The sequence below is a fragment of the Bombina bombina genome, chromosome 3 (genome assembly GCF_027579735.1).
Source record: "Bombina bombina isolate aBomBom1 chromosome 3, aBomBom1.pri, whole genome shotgun sequence".
Lineage (NCBI taxonomy): Eukaryota > Metazoa > Chordata > Amphibia > Anura > Bombinatoridae > Bombina > Bombina bombina.
In genome coordinates, this window is record NC_069501.1 from 768,072,355 (window position 1) to 768,088,569 (window position 16,215).

At 39.2% G+C, this 16,215-nt stretch overlaps 1 protein-coding gene across 3 annotated transcripts in view; it reads left to right on the plus strand.

Annotated features, from left to right (window-relative positions):
- Window positions 1-16,215, plus strand: part of UXS1 (UDP-glucuronate decarboxylase 1) — a 626,440-nt gene that overhangs the window by 529,206 nt on the left and 81,019 nt on the right. The gene's annotated exons all lie outside the window — the stretch shown is intronic.

Here is a 16,215-nt window from a genome sequence, read left to right on the forward strand (position 1 = left end):
CTCTGTTTATATATTTATATTTTTTAAAACTGTGCCAGACCTTGCTAGTGTCATGTGACATGCCAAGCTATTGCCATGTGCTGTTTTAGATGTGCACTGTGCAGCACTGAATGCTAAGCCCTAACTCGGCATCCAGCCATTCCCACTGCATCATAAAAGGTCCTACTGGGGTTACCACTGTTACCAGGTCACTGCTCTAGTTGTGGGGATTGTTTCTGGGTAGGGCTGACTGAAGGCGCATGCAGCAGAAAGGTGGAGCGGCAAGCAGGTGAGGATTTGAGCATCTGTGCAGCTGCACACACTGCTCTCTTCAGTCTTGAGGCTGTGTGACTCATCTCACACTGTATCCATGCAGCCTTGGACAGACAACATCCAGTCTGCTGGTCCCCCTTAGCCCTGCTCTTTCTGCTGTGGCCCTAAGATCAACTAACTGAAGTTTGTTAGGGGAACAGTGCTTTGTAGAAAGGTGTCAGTGGGAAGAATAAGTGAGTGCACACACGCCCCTCCCCATGCAGCATTGTCTAGTGCAAGGTTAGAGGGAACTTGTTCCTAGCAAAGAAGTGACATGTGCTGCTGTGGCTGATGTATAGTGTCATGCTGATACTTCACACATTAATGTAAGGTTTATTTTTATAGTTTTTGTTTTCTCTGTGTCTCAGATTTTACAGCTTAACATAGTAGTTATGCTGTTCCAGTCAGTAAACTTATATTGCACCTCCATGCTTCCTCCTCAGTCTTTACCTTGCTTTGCTCCTGTTGGCTGCCCTAAATCTCTTTAACCAACTAACCTCACACCAGAATCACATTCAAAAGAATATTAAATGAATCCACAGTGGAGGAATTTATATATTTATTTACTTATTAGTACTGCTTAGGTCCAGTTTCACATATTGCAATTTATTTCATTTTTTTAAATGATTAGCTCAGTAGTGGATAATCTACTGCTGGGCTAATAATTAAAACAAAGATTGATTTAGTTGTTTTTTTGGGATGATGGGGGGGCAAGAAAATTTTCGCCCAGGGTCCAGTCAATATTAAAGACGACCCTGAAAGGAACAGTTAACACCTATTTTTTTGTGTTGCTAAATGGTTTTAAAACCAATATGGGCTTAAGTCCACAGACAACAAGGCTAGTCACTGTCATACATTTAGTATATAATACGTTGTTTTATAGTTTTAATCTGATTAAGACCATTACAAATATATATATCAGAGTTAGACTTGAGAAGTCAACAGGTTGTATTTGAAGTTCTGAGAATTAGAAATGGCTCAATTTTCAGAGCTAAATTACATCAAAGGGGAGCAAAATAAATAATAAAAGTATATTGCAAAGCTGTTCCAGTATGCATAACTAAACATTATACATATAGTGGTATTACACTTCAGGTTTTAGGAAGTATTTATGTATAGAGATTTAAGTATAATTCTAACAAAATAATTTCATTTAGTGCTTATAGTTCATATTATCGAACAAACATGCAGTTCTTGTGCTGTAGATCCAAATGTTTACGACTGTCTCTTGAAACAATTATTTTTTTTCCTGGCAGTTAACCACAGGACTGGTGTTTGTCTAACATGCACATATAATACATTTTTTAATTAACTGGCTCAACTTTGCAGTAATTTGGTAAACTTTTGAGTAATTGAGTAAATAGCATTAGCTTGATCCTTTTATAAAATATTGTAAGCTTCAGTCTTGAGAATTTTGAGTGTAATGCTCCCAATGACACAAGCACAATGTATACATTTATTCAGTAACCTCAGATTCTATTTATATATATCAGTTGTCCTTGGGCCCTTTATACGGTTACTAAATAGTTCTGTCATGTTTTAACTGCCAGCACTTAGTTGTAAGTTGTTTTTTTTTTGCGTGTTAAATCCCTTATAGCTGTAAGGTTTTTTTTGTGTGTGTTTCTTCATTCTGATCAGCATTATCTGACCATCGGATGTGATGTTAATGTCTCCAGCTTTGTTTTGCAGTTCAGCTTAGTGCACATTTACATTGTGAATTTATTTAAAAGATTCTTAGGAGGAGGTAAGTGATTTGCATTCCTCAAGATCTTTTAGGGGTTTATATTGTTTATTGCATTGCTTTGTCAAATGCTATAATGGAGCTATCTGATTCTGTCCTTAAATCTACCCTAGAAACTGAGTCCCCTGAACACATTTCTACCATTAGGTGTGCTTATTATAAAATAGCTGAGGTACCTTCTCCAGCTCATTTATGTGACTCATGTTTGAAATTATTAATGCTATCAGTCAAGCCTAATGCTGTTTATTTGAGTATTAATGAAATTTCTAATTGTTCATTACTGGAGAACATTAATAAAGTTTCACCTAATGTGAAAAATGTTATCACGGCTGCAAGTTCTATCTACCATTAAGCCAGTGATATGGTTATATCTTCAGATGAGGAAACTTCAACTGATGTTGAACCTGATATTTCCTCTTTTTTTGTTTAAAGTCAAACATATTTGTTCTCTTTTAAAGGAGGTCGTAATTACTTTAGGGGTTAAAGATCCTAAAGTTTCTGATGATAAGCTTTATTAATTGTTTAAATTCAGTTTTTAAGACTGTTGTTAATCTCCCTGAGGTTTTATCCATTCCTGATGCTGTTTCTGACATGATTTCTAAAGAATGGTCTAAGACGGGTAATTCATTTAATCCTTCTGCAAGGTTTAAATCATTATATCCTTCACCTGCTGCCAATGTTGAATTGTGGGAAACTGTTCCCGAGGTTGATGGGTCCATTTCCACAAATGTACTACTATTTCTTTGGAAGACAATACTCTTTTAAAAACCGTTTGGATAGAAAATGAGTCTTTCTTCTGTTATGTGTGATCAGTCCACGGGTCATCATTACTTCTGGGATATAACTCCTCCCCAACAGGAAATGCAAGAGGATTCACCCAGCAGAGCTGCATATAGCTCCTCCCCTCTACGTCAGTCCCAGTCATTCTCTTGCACCCAACGACTAGATAGGATGTGTGAGAGGACTATGGTGATTATACTTAGTTTTTATGACTTCAATCAAAAGTTTGTTATTTTACAATAGCACCGGAGCGTGTTATTACTTCTCTGGCAGAGTTTGAGGAAGAATCTACCAGAGTTTTTTACTATGATTTTAACCGGAGTAGTTAAGATCATATTGCTGTTCTCGGCCATCTGAGGGAGGTAAAAGCTTCAGATCAGGGGACAGCGGGCAGATGAATCTGCATTGAGGTATGTAGCAGTTTTTATTTTCTGAATGGAATTGATGAGAAAATCCTGCCATACCGTTATAATGACATGTATGTATACACTTCAGTATTCTGGGGATGGTATTTCACCGGAACTACTCTGTTAAAAGTCACTAATCCTTTTAATAAGTATTTATCATGTTAAACGTTTTTGCTGGAATGTAGAATCGTTTACATTTCTGAGGTACTGAGTGAATAAATATTTGGGCATTATTTTCCACTTGGCAGTTGTTTGGTTTTAATTGTGACAGTTTCGTTTCTCTTCACTGCTGTGTGTGAGGGGGAGGGGCCGTTTTTGGCGCTCTTTGCTACGCATCAAAAAATTCCAGTCAGTTACTCTTATATTTCCTGCATGATCCGGTTCATCTCTGACAGATCTCAGGGGTCTTCAAACTTCTTTGGAGGGAGGTAGATTCTCTCAGCAGAGCTGTGAGAATTTTATATTGACTGTGAATAAAAACGTTGCTCTGTAATTTTTATGTCAAATTTAATTATTGTTATTTTTCTAATGGGAACAAACCTTTGCTAAAAGTTGTGTTGTTTTAAAGTTTGATGCTATAACTGTTTTTTTCAGTTCATTATTTCAACTGTCATTTAATCGTTTAGTACCTTTTTGAGGCACAGTACGTTTTTGCTAAAAAAGATTATAACCAAGTTGCAAGTTTATTGCTAGTGTGTTAAACATGTCTGACTCAGAGGAAGATATCTGTGTCATTTGTTCCAATGCCAAGGTGGAGCCCAATGGAAATTTATGTACTAACTGTATTGATGCTACTTTAAATAAAAGTCAATCTGTACAATTTGAACAAATTTCACCAAACAGCGAGGGGAGAGTTATGCCGACTAACTCGCCTCACGCGGCAGTACCTGCATCTCCCGCCCGGGAGGTGCGTGATATTATGGCGCCTAGTACATCTGGGCGGCCATTACAGATAACATTACAAGATATGGCTACTGTTATGACTGAAGTTTTGTCTAAATTACCAGAACTAAGAGGCAAGCGTGATCACTCTGGGGTGAGAACAGAGTGCGCTGACAATACTAGGGCCATGTCTGATACTGCGTCACAGCTTGCAGAGCATGAGGACGGAGAGCTTCATTCTGTAGGTGACGGTTCTGATCCAAACAGATTGGATTCAGATATTTCAAATTTTAAATTTAAATTGGAGAACCTCCGTGTATTACTAGGGGAGGTCTTAGCAGCTCTCAATGATTGTAACACCGTTGCAATACCAGAGAAACTGTGTAGGTTGGATAAATACTTTGCGGTACCGGCGAGTACTGACGTTTTTCCTATACCTAAGAGACTAACTGAAATTGTTACTAAGGAGTGGGATAGACCCGGTGTGCCGTTCTCACCCCCTCCAATATTTAGAAAGATGTTTCCAATAGACACCACCACTCGGGACTTATGGCAAACGGTCCCTAAGGTGGAGGGAGCAGTTTCTACTTTAGCTAAGCGTACCACTATCCCGGTGGAGGATAGCTGTGCTTTTTCAGATCCAATGGATAAAAAATTAGAGGGTTACCTTAAGAAAATGTTTGTTCAACAAGGTTTTATATTGCAACCCCTTGCATGTATCGCGCCGATTACGGCTGCGGCAGCATTTTGGATTGAGTCTCTGGAAGAGAACCTTAGTTCATCTACGCTAGACGACATTACGGACAGGCTTAGAGTCCTTAAACTAGCTAATTCATTCATTTCGGAGGCCGTAGTACATTTAACCATACAGGAGGTAAGGGCCACGCCCTACCTCAAGACAAAGCCAAAGCTAAGGCTAGACAGTCTAATTTTCGTCCCTTTCGGAATTTCAAAACAGGAGCAGCATCAACCTCCACTGCACCAAAACAGGAGGGAGCTGTTGCTCGTTACAGGCAAGGCTGGAAGCCTAACCAGTCCTGGAACAAGAGCAAGCAGGCCAGGAAACCTGCTGCTGCCCCAAAGACAGCATGAACCGAGAGCCCCCGATCCGGGACCGGATCTAGTGGGGGGCAGACTTTCTCTCTTCGCCCAGGCCTGGGCAAGAGATGTTCAGGATCCCTGGGCGCTAGAGATCATATCTCAGGGATACCTTCTAGACTTCAAATTATCTCCCCCAAGAGGGAGATTTCATCTGTCAAGGTTGTCAACAAACCAGATAAAGAAAGAAGCGTTTCTACGCTGTGTACAAGATCTGTTATTAATGGGAGTGATCCATCCGGTTCCGCGGTCGGAACAAGGAAAAGGGTTCTACTCAAACCTGTTTGTGGTTCCCAAAAAAGAGGGAACTTTCAGGCCAATCTTAGATTTAAAGATTCTAAACAAATTCCTAAGAGTTCCATCGTTCAAAATGGAAACTATTCGGACAATCTTACCCATGATCCAAAAGGGTCAGTACATGACCACAGTGGATTTAAAAGATGCTTACCTTCACATACCGATTCACAAAGATCATCACCGGTATCTAAGGTTTGCCTTCTTAGACAGGCACTACCAGTTTGTAGCTCTTCCATTCGGATTGGCTACGGCTCCAAGAATCTTCACAAAGGTTCTGGGTGCCCTTCTGGCGGTACTAAGACCGCGAGGGATTTCGGTAGCTCCGTACCTAGACGACATTCTAATACAAGCTTCAAGCTTTCAAACTGCCAAGTCTCATACAGAGTTAGTTCTGGCATTTCTAAGGTCGCATGGATGGAAAGTGAACGAAAAGAAGAGTTCTCTTTTTCCTCTCACAAGAGTTCCATTCTTGGGGACTCTTATAGATTCTGTAGAAATGAAGATTTACCTGACAGAAGACAGGTTAACAAAGCTTCAAAATGCATGCCGTGTCCTTCATTCCATTCAACACCCGTCAGTAGCTCAATGCATGGAGGTGATCGGCTTAATGGTAGCGGCAATGGACATAGTACCTTTTGCACGCCTACACCTCAGACCGCTGCAATTGTGCATGCTAAGTCAGTGGAATGGGGATTACTCAGATTTGTCCCCTACTCTGAATCTGAATCAAGAGACCAGAAATTCTCTTCTATGGTGGCTTTATCGGCCACACCTGTCCAGGGGGATGCCATTCAGCAGACCAGACTGGACAATTGTAACAACAGACGCCAGCCTACTAGGTTGGGGCGCTGTCTGGAATTCTCTGAAGGCTCAGGGACTATGGAATCAGGAGGAGAGTCTCCTTCCAATAAACATTCTGGAATTGAGAGCAGTTCTCAATGCCCTTCTGGCTTGGCCCCAATTAACAACTCGGGGGTTCATCAGGTTTCAGTCGGACAACATCACGACTGTAGCTTACATCAACCATCAGGGAGGGACAAGAAGCTCCCTAGCAATGATGGAAGTATCAAAGATAATTCGCTGGGCAGAGTCTCACTCTTGCCACCTGTCAGCAATCCACATCCCGGGAGTGGAGAACTGGGAGGCGGATTTCTTGAGTCGCCAGACTTTTCATCCGGGGGAGTGGGAACTTCATCCGGAGGTCTTTGCCCAAATACTTCGACGTTGGGGCAAACCAGAGATAGATCTCATGGCGTCTCGCCAGAACGCCAAACTTCCTCTCTACGGGTCCAGATCCAGGGATCCGGGAGCGGTTCTGATAGATGCTTTGACAGCACCTTGGAACTTCGGGATGGCTTATGTGTTTCCACCCTTCCCGCTGCTTCCTCGATTGATTGCCAAAATCAAACAGGAGAGAGCATCAGTGATTCTAATAGCGCCTGCATGGCCACGCAGGACTTGGTATGCAGATCTAGTGGACATGTCATCCTGTCCGCCTTGGTCTCTACCTCTAAGACAGGACCTTCTGATACAGGGTCCATTCAAACATCAAAATCTAACTTCTCTGAAGCTGACTGCTTGGAAATTGAACGCTTGATTTTATCAAAACGTGGTTTTTCTGAGTCGGTTATTGATACCCTGATACAGGCTAGGAAGCCTGTTACCAGAAGGATTTACCATAAAATATGGCGTAAATACCTATACTGGTGCGAATCCAAAGGTTACTCCTGGAGTAAGGTTAGGATCGCTAGGATATTGTCCTTTCTACAAGAAGGTTTAGAAAAGGGTTTATCAGCTAGTTCATTAAAGGGACAGATTTCAGCTCTGTCCATCTTGTTACACAGGCGTCTGTCAGAAAATCCAGACGTCCAGGCCTTTTGTCAGGCTTTAGCTAGGATCAAGCCTGTGTTTAAAGCTGTTGCTCCGCCATGGAGTTTAAACTTAGTTCTTAACGTTTTACAGGGTGTTCCGTTTGAACCCCTTCATTCCATTGATATAAAATTGTTATCTTGGAAAGTTCTGTTTTTAATGGCTATTTCCTCGGCTCGAAGAGTCTCTGAGTTATCAGCCTTACATTGTGATTCTCCTTATCTGATTTTTCACTCAGACAAGGTAGTTCTGCGTACTAAACCTGGGTTCTTACCTAAGGTAGTCACTAACAGGAATATCAATCAAGAGATTGTTGTTCCATCCTTGTGTCCAAATCCTTCTTCAAAGAAGGAACGTCTTCTACACAATCTGGATGTAGTTCGTGCCCTCAAGTTCTACTTGCAGGCAACTAAAGATTTTCGCCAAACTTCTTCCCTGTTTGTCGTTTATTCTGGACAGAGGAGAGGTCAAAAAGCTTCTGCTACCTCTCTCTCTTTTTGGCTTCGTAGCATAATACGTTTAGCCTATGAGACTGCTGGACAGCAGCCTCCTGAAAGAATTACAGCTCACTCCACTAGAGCTGTGGCTTCCACTTGGGCCTTTAAGAATGAGGCCTCTGTTGAACAGATTTGCAAGGCTGCAACTTGGTCTTCGCTTCATACTTTTTCCAAATTTTACAAATTTGACACTTTTGCTTCTTCGGAGGCTATTTTTGGGAGAAAGGTTCTTCAGGCAGTGGTTCCTTCTGTATAATGAGCCTGCCTATCCCTCCCGTCATCCGTGTACTTTTGCTTTGGTATTGGTATCCCAGAAGTAATGATGACCCGTGGACTGATCACACATAACAGAAGAAAACATAATTTATGCTTACCTGATAAATTCCTTTCTTCTGTTGTGTGATCAGTCCACGGCCCGCCCTGTTTTAAGGCAGGTAAATATCTTTTAAATTATACTCCAGTCACCACTTCACCCTTGGTTACTCCTTTCTCGTTGATTCTTGGTCGAATGACTGGGACTGACGTAGAGGGGAGGAGCTATATGCAGCTCTGCTGGGTGAATCCTCTTGCATTTCCTGTTGGGGAGGAGTTATATCCCAGAAGTAATGATGACCCGTGGACTGATCACACAACAGAAGAAAGGAATTTATCAGGTAAGCATAAATTATGTTTTTCATAGAAGGGCCTTTTTACAAGCAGGGTGATTTAGCTTTTATAATATCTACTTTTACTGGTAAAGGGGTCTTTCTTCCTCAAGAAAAAAAGTCTAGAGGGAAATCTAAACCTTCTAATCTTTTCATTCCTTTATTCAGAATAAGGAACAGAAGGTTGACTCCTCTGCTCAGAAGCAAGGCACCTCTGGCTCATTCCGGAGACCTAGTGCTAACTGGATCAAGTCAAAGCAGGGTAAGAAGTCTATCCCTACTACCAACACTGCTTGAAGGTGCGGCCCCCAATCAATAGGTTCTGAATATAGTGTCTCAGGGATATTGAATAGGATTAAGAACAAGACCTCCCACATGAAGGTTTTTTTCTGTCCAATGTTCAAAAGAATCCTTTTAAAGCTCAAGCTTTTTTCCAGTCTGTCTCAGATCTGGAAGCTATGGGAGTGATTGTACCAGTTCCTGGAACAGGGGATGGGATTTTATTAAAATCTCTTTAGTGTTGCAAACAAGGAAGGTACTTTCAGATCAGTTCTGGATCTGAAAGCCCTGAACAAGTTTGCATGGATTCCATCTTTCAAAATGAAAACTGTTCAGACTATTCTGCCTTTCGTTCAGTAAGGTCCATTTATGTCCACAATAGATTTAACGGATGCTTACCTTTCATGTTTTAATTTACAGAGAACATTTCCAGTTTTTGAGGTTTGCTTTTCTGGACAAGCATTTTCAGTTTGTTGCTCTACCCTTTGGTCTGGCTACAGCTCCAAGAATATTCCAAAGGTTCTGGGTACCCTTTTGTCTGATCAGAGCTCAGGATTATTGCAGTATTTCCTTACCTGGACGACATCTTGGTTCAAACTCCGTCTTTTCCTTTAGCAGAATCTCCCATCAACCGACTCTTGTAGTTTTCTTCAACAACATGGTTGGAGGATCAATTTCCAAAGAGTTCTTTGATTCTCAAACAAAGGTAAATTTTTTTTCAAATAGTCATTCTCAATGAGTCTTTCTCTAACAGAGCAGAAAAGGTTAAAATTAGTCTCAGCCTGTCTGAACCTTCAGTCTCTCTTTTCCCCTGGATGCGATCACTACAGATGCAAGTCTCTCAGGTTGGGGAGCTGTTTGGGGTTCTTTGAGAGCACAGGGAGTTTAGGATCCTTGTGAGGCGATGTTACCTGAAAATGTTCTAGAACTTGTGCAATTTTCAGGGCTCTTCAAGCGTGGCCTCTGTTGAAAAGAGAATCTCATCTCCATTTCCAAACAGACTATGTCACAGCAGAGGTTTATGTCAACCATCAGGTGGGAACTTACAGGTCCCTCGCCATGAGGGAGGTGTCTCAAATTCTTTCAAAGGCAGAAATCAATTCCTGACTAGTCTCTGTGATTCATATTCCAGGATTAAATAACTGGGAAGAGGACTTTCTCAGTCATCAATCTCTACATCCTAAAGTGGTCACTTCTCTAGGATGTGTTCAATCAGATTGTAGATCTTTGGGGTCTCCCAGAGACCTCTCATTTTAACAACGAATTTCCAAGGTACTTTGTGATGCGTGGATCCTCAAGCAGAATTGGAGGATGCTCTAGTAGTTCCTTGGTTATTTAAGTTTGATTTTCTGTTCCCTCCTCTGCTACTTCTACCCAGAGTGATTTCAAAGATAAGCCTAGAGAAATCTTTAGTAATCCTGATGGCCCCAGCTTGGCCTTGCAGGATTTGGTATGCAGATTTAGTTCAGATATCCAGCTTTCCTCCTTGGCCTCTGCTTCTTCAATCAGACCTTCTGTGTTAAGGTCCATTTTTCCATCTGGATCTCAAGTCTCTTCTTGGCTATACTTTAAACTGAGGTATGTGGAAGGGGGTTTATAGGGATCTTGGGGTTTGGAAATCTTTGCATCCTACTAGTGATAGAGATGCGTAATTCCCAGGACTAATGGATTGTGGACTCTCACCACCATGAAAGAAATGAATTTATCAGGTAAGCATAAATTATATTATTAAATGTAAAGTAACAGGATTTTGATTATCAGTTTGCCTTTCTTTAGTCTCAGTATGTCTGAATAAAATAACTTCAAAATTGTACTTTTAGTTTTACTTTTAGTTAACCGGTAGCATATTCCCAGACAGTCCCGCCGGGGGTTTTGGCCATCAAATCCAGTAGAAGGCCCCGGGCAGATAAGGAAGTAGGACAGCTGTGGTGGATGTGACAATCATTTATCAGGGACTTGTTCTCTTAAACCCACCGTTGTCTGTCCAGGAGCTTGGAGACTCCTGTTGGATGCTGCATCATATTCATTTCCTTCTGATGTGGGTCAGCAGTATGTTCCCAGGCTGGGACAGCGCCAAGTTTACAGAGCGACTCAAAACGGCTCAAATCATTGCAACTAAGAGTTTCCTCTTTAGATGGTTGGTTAGGGTCAGAAATAGTGATTCTCAGCTGGTCTGTAGTAGTCACTTCATCCACACTTTCATCCTCCTGCATAATATCTTTTGAACATGTCAGTTTAGAAAGTGATATGAGATGATCAAACCTCTCGGTCATGTTATTCTCAAAGCCTTGTCAGAGGTCTTAAAGGGACAGTCTACCCCAGAATTTTTATTGTTTTAAAAGATAGATAATCCCTTTATTACCCATACCCCAGTTTTGCATAACCAACACAGTTATATTAATATACTTTTAACCTCTGTGATTATCTTATATCTAAGCCTCTGCAAATTGCCCCTTTATTTCAGTTCTTTTGACAGACTTGCAGTTTAGCCAATCAGTGCCTGCTCCCAGATAACTTCACGTGCATGAGCACAGTGTTAGCTATATGAAACACATGAATTAACACCCTCTAGTGGTGAAAAACTGTTAAAATGCATTCTGAAAAGAGGTGGCCTTCAAGGTCTAAGAAATTTGCATATGAACCTCCTAGGTTAAGCTTTCAACTAAGAATACCAAAAGTACAAAGCAAAATTGGTGATAAAAATAAATTGGAAAATTGTTTAAAATTACATGCCCTATCTGAATCATGAAAGTTTATTTTGGACTAGACTGTCCCTTTAAGTTACTGTGTAGAAGTCTTCTACATGTACAGCCATAGTGAGGCTGTGCAACCCGAAATACCGGGGGTGTTATGTTCTCTGCCAAATAGGCCACTGCCTAGAGATTTAACAGTGCAGATCTGGGCTGAGGGGGGGGGGTCATAAATACACCGAAAATGTAATTGATCACCTTAGAATGCTGCAAAGCTTTCAGTTTTATAAATCATATGCTAAAATGTTGCTAATCTCTGCTGATAATCTGCGGATTATAAACATCTTGTCTCCAGCTTCGGATATTGCAACCCGCCATGATCGCCCCCTGGAACCCTTTCCTGTTTTTTGTTTTTTCATTTATTTATTTTTGCATTTCAGTTGAAAAGTCTTAACCAGAAATGACCATCTGTTGAAAGTCAATTTCCTTAAATATTGTAACTTTTTTCCTCCAGCTCTGAAGATCTATTGGTCCTTTCTGCTTCAGCATCACATTCAAATAGAATTAGTGAACAAGACTGTTGCTGCTGCTGGCATTCAGAAATATAAACAATTTGGGGGATGTCTTCTTCTTTTTTTCATGTTTCTGATCATTTTAAACCCTTAAGCAGTTTACTTGAGATGGTTCATCCATGGGAGTATGAACCTACAAGTTGGTCAAGTATTAAGATCCTCATACCTTAACAATGGCAATTCATTGGCATTTTTAGCTACTTTCATCTATCTTTCCTTTGTTCTGCTTCTTTAACTAATTCAGCTATCAAGCAAAGCAACCATAAAGTAATTCTTCTTGCCAAAAAAAGGTGTGATTTTAAGTTCTAAATTTTTTTTGTAAGAAAGAATTATTTCTGTTTTCCTCATATTCACAGTTTTTGATCTTAAAGGCTGTTTTTCTAAGATCTAAAAGAGTGTTTACTGTTGTCTTGGTTTTTGATTTACAAGAAGATAAGTGTTTATTGTTTTTTTAATCCTTCGTGACTGGTAAACGTTTTGTAGAGCTTTTGAAGTTTAATTGGCTATTTAGATTTGTTCTGACACTTTTATATCTTGTGAGAGATCCTTATAGCTTGTGTTTTTGGTTCCGTTCGAGATATGGATGCAATCCACTTGGGCTATTGTAGCTTCTTGGACTTGCTAATGTGAAACTTCAGTAGTGCAAGACAACCTGTGTTAGTCTTCTTTGTATAGTTTCACAAAGATTTGTTAAAGGGGCACTTAAGTCAAAAACTTTTATAGTGCTTATGCCCAGTCTGTACTATCAGTTATCTTATGAAACCCTTTTTTCTTACTTTCTTAAAATAATTTCGAAAAGGGGGAGGTGTGCATAGGTTGTGGACATTGATCCTTCACCCTGCTTTATGGGGTTTCTATCTAGTCCTGCGATGAGATACCATATACAGTATATACTTTAACTTATATGATTATATAATGAATGTAAATAATTTTTTTTTTCTTTCATGGTTTAGAAAGAGTAAATACTTTTAAACAACTTTCCAATTTACTTCTATTGTCTAATTTGCTTCTCTTGATATCCTTTGTTGAAATTCATATCTAAATAGGTACAGTAGCTGCTGATTGGTGGTTGCACACTCGTGTGATTTGCTCACCCATGTGCATTGCTATTTATTCCACAAAGGATTTCTAAAGAATGAAGCAAATTAGATAATAGATGTAAATTGGAATGTTGTTTAAAATTGTATTCTCAGTCTGAATCAGGAAAGAACATTTTTGAGTTTCATTTAAAGTATTAGTAAGTAATAAATATATACTTGATATGTATATATAAAGAGCTGTGCCTTACATCACTGTTGAATTGGATTACTTAACAAATAATTAACTACATTCTTTGACATAAACTGCTTCTAAAATATTAAGTTGTGAACTTAAACAAGAGAATATTTTAATCCTACAAAAAATTAACAATTACTATTTGCCACCATAATACACTATTATTTAAACAATACATACACCATATTTTTGTAACAGTCATTTAGTAAGTGATATTGATAGTAAATAATTATTTTAATAAGGAATCACACAACTTGTACCTACTGCAATAAAACATATAGTACTGACTGAAAACTACTTTGTCGTAGCTGTTTCACTTTTTTTTTTTAAATTATACACTAATTTTATTCAGCTTCTCTGTGCTTTTTACCTTTCTTTTCATATATTGTGTTAGATGATTGTGCTAAACCTAATCCTAAATATCTTTTTTTTATTTTTAGCTTACATTTTAACATAAATATCAATATCACAAATAGAAAGACATCATATATAATCACAGAGTCTGTGAGTCAATTTGAAAAAAAAAAACAACGCATATATAACTATACAATAGACTCTAATCTATATTAATCTATATGCAATAATACCAAACATGAATGGAGTAAAGGCAATAGCTTCTAAAGGGAACACCAGTACTGTAGTATGTGTAACAAATCAGATCCCTGATCGTTATATACTCAGTCTTCAGCTGCATATGACCAGTCTTACAGAAATGCCAAGAATAAATTCTAAGTAAGTCTCCCAATACCCTCATGCCGACGGAGTGTGTACTTGGGCTAAATCACCGGTATTAGTCTTGCTATGTGGCATATTCATTAAAGGGACAGTCTAGGCCAAAAAAAACTTTCATGATTCAGATAGAGCATGTAATTTTAAACAATTTTCTAATTTACTTTTATCACCAATTTTGCTTTGTTCTCTTGGTATTCTTAGTTGAAAGCTTAACCTAGGAGGTTCATATGCTAATTTCTTAGACCTTGAAGGCCACCTCTTTTCAGAATGCATTTTAACAGTTTTTCACCACTAGAGGGTGTTAGTTCATGTATTTCATATAGATAACACTGTGCTCGTGCACGTGAAGTTATCTGGGAGCAGGCACTGATTGGCTAAACTGCAAGTCTGTCAAAAGAACTGAAATAAAGGGGCAGTTTGCAGAGGCTTAGATACAAGATAATCACAGAGGTTAAAAGTATATTAATATAACTGTGTTGGTTATACAAAACTGGGGAATGGGTAATAAAGGGATTATCTATCTTTTAAAACAATAACAATTCTCGTGTAGACTGTCCCTTTAACTGAGTAGATGTTCCTGATAAATAATGGTGGAGAAGAAATTAGAAGAGCAAACAGGGTTACTTTTTTAGATCTGTAAACAGCATCCGTATAGAGAGGCAGATGTTGTGGGAAGTGATAGTCATCTGCTGATCTCCCACTAGGTTATAGGTAGCTTTCCTCCATGCTCATGCCGAAAACTCTGAAGCCACAGAAAGCATCCCAGACACTACTATGAGTTCAGAATCCAAGCTAATATACATTCTAGCCTCACTGGTTCTGTTGGCATTGCTTCTGGCTTGCCTTCCCAGCATTTATCACCCATTTACCACCATGGCACGTTCTCCCTCTTGAATGTTTTCTGAAGGGCCAGAAGCATCAGGTACAGCATGAGGGGTAAACATAGAGAGAAAAGACATGCAGTTTCACAACCTCCAAAAGTCAGGTAAATTTAAGGATACCTAGTTCTGATCATTTCATTCTTAGAGGAAAAATAAGATTTAAATTGAAACAAAAAAATATACCAATTGAAGAAATCACCTCTACAGACTAAGAGAACAACATATAATTCCATGATGTGGCCAAGTTTAAACAATTTAACTAAGTAAATGTAATATAAATAGCAATTTGAAATACTGAGTCTATTATGTAAATGTCATTCTTTTCAAATGTGTTAAAAAAAATAGTCATGGTAACCATTTCATGAGTTTAATCATTTCCAGTAAAACATGTCTATATATAAAGAGGAAATGCCCCTCACAATGTATTATACTGATAAACTCAGAATACATCAAATTCTCACCATAATCCATAAGTAAAGTTTAACTTTGTAAATGTAGATATTGGAGCTGTGCTCGTGCACAGAAGTCATAAAACACAATTATCTATTGCACAAATATTTTCTTGGCTCATAATTATCAGATCCTTTGTATCTGTGCCTTTTTTAACCCCTTCACTACCGGGGCTTTCAGAGAAGAACTTGGCCAAAATACAGGAGAATTTTGAGCATTTTAAATATCACTCCATTTAAACAGATATAGAGACTTGTTTTTTTGTTTTGTTCTTTTTACTTATCAAAACTATATATATATTTTAAGTAGACAACCCAAAGTATTGATCTAGGCCCATTTTGGTATATTTCATACCACCATTTCACTGCCAAATGCGATCAAATAAATAAAATCGTTAACTTTTTCACAAATGTTGGGTTTATCACTGAAATTATTTACATACCGCCTGTGCAATCATTTCACAAATGGTTGTAAAAGCTTCTCTGGGATCCCCTTTGTTCAGAAATAGCAGACATATATGCCTTTTCCATTGCTTTATATGTAATTTATAAGGCCGCTAATTGCAGCTGCGCACCAGACTTCTATTTTCCCCGACAGTGAAACGGTTCATTAGGAAGCTTGTACGGTTAATTTTACCTTTAGTGTAGAAATTACCCTCCCACCTGACACTTCCCACCCCCTGATCCCTCCCAAACAGCTCTCTAACCCTCCCCTCTCTTCCCCCTCTCAGCTTCTGGGCCACCCACCCGCCTTCAGAATTCCCTCCCACACCTCCAGCCGAAACCAGCAGTTGATCGTCACAGACGGTGTCTGTAACAATCTGGCATCTG